Below are 546 nucleotides of genomic sequence, written 5' to 3' on the forward strand. Positions count from 1 at the left end.
AGGACGGTGAAAACAGTGAGTTTGTTTTAGACGCGATTCATGCTCTAGGCTGGGAGCGCAAGCTTATTGCTTTTTCAAACACGGTCTACACCTCTCAGGTGCCGAGTTACAGGACGGTGAAAACAATGAGTTTGTGTTAGACGCGAATCGTGCTCTGATTCATGCTCTAGGCTGGGAGCGAAAGCTTATTGCTGTTTCAAACACGGTCTACACCTCTCAGGTGCCGAGTTACAGGACGGTGAAAACAGTGAGTTTGTGTTAGACGCGAATCGTGCTCTGATTCACGCTCTAGGCTGGGAGCTCAAGCTTATTGCTTTTTCAAACACGGTCTACACCTCTCAGGTGCCGAGTTACAGGACGGTGAAAACAGTGAAAACATGCTCTAGGCTGGGAGCGAAAGCTTACTGCTTTTTCAAACACGGTCTACACCTCTCAGGTGCCGAGTTACAGGACGGTGAAAACAGTGAGTTTGTGTTAGACGCGAATCGTGCTCTGATTCACGCTCTAGGCTTGGAGCGAAAGCTTATTGCTTTTTCAAACACGGTC

Source organism: Eleutherodactylus coqui, unplaced genomic scaffold (assembly GCF_035609145.1).
Source record: "Eleutherodactylus coqui strain aEleCoq1 unplaced genomic scaffold, aEleCoq1.hap1 HAP1_SCAFFOLD_42, whole genome shotgun sequence".
NCBI classification, from domain to species: Eukaryota; Metazoa; Chordata; class Amphibia; order Anura; family Eleutherodactylidae; genus Eleutherodactylus; species Eleutherodactylus coqui.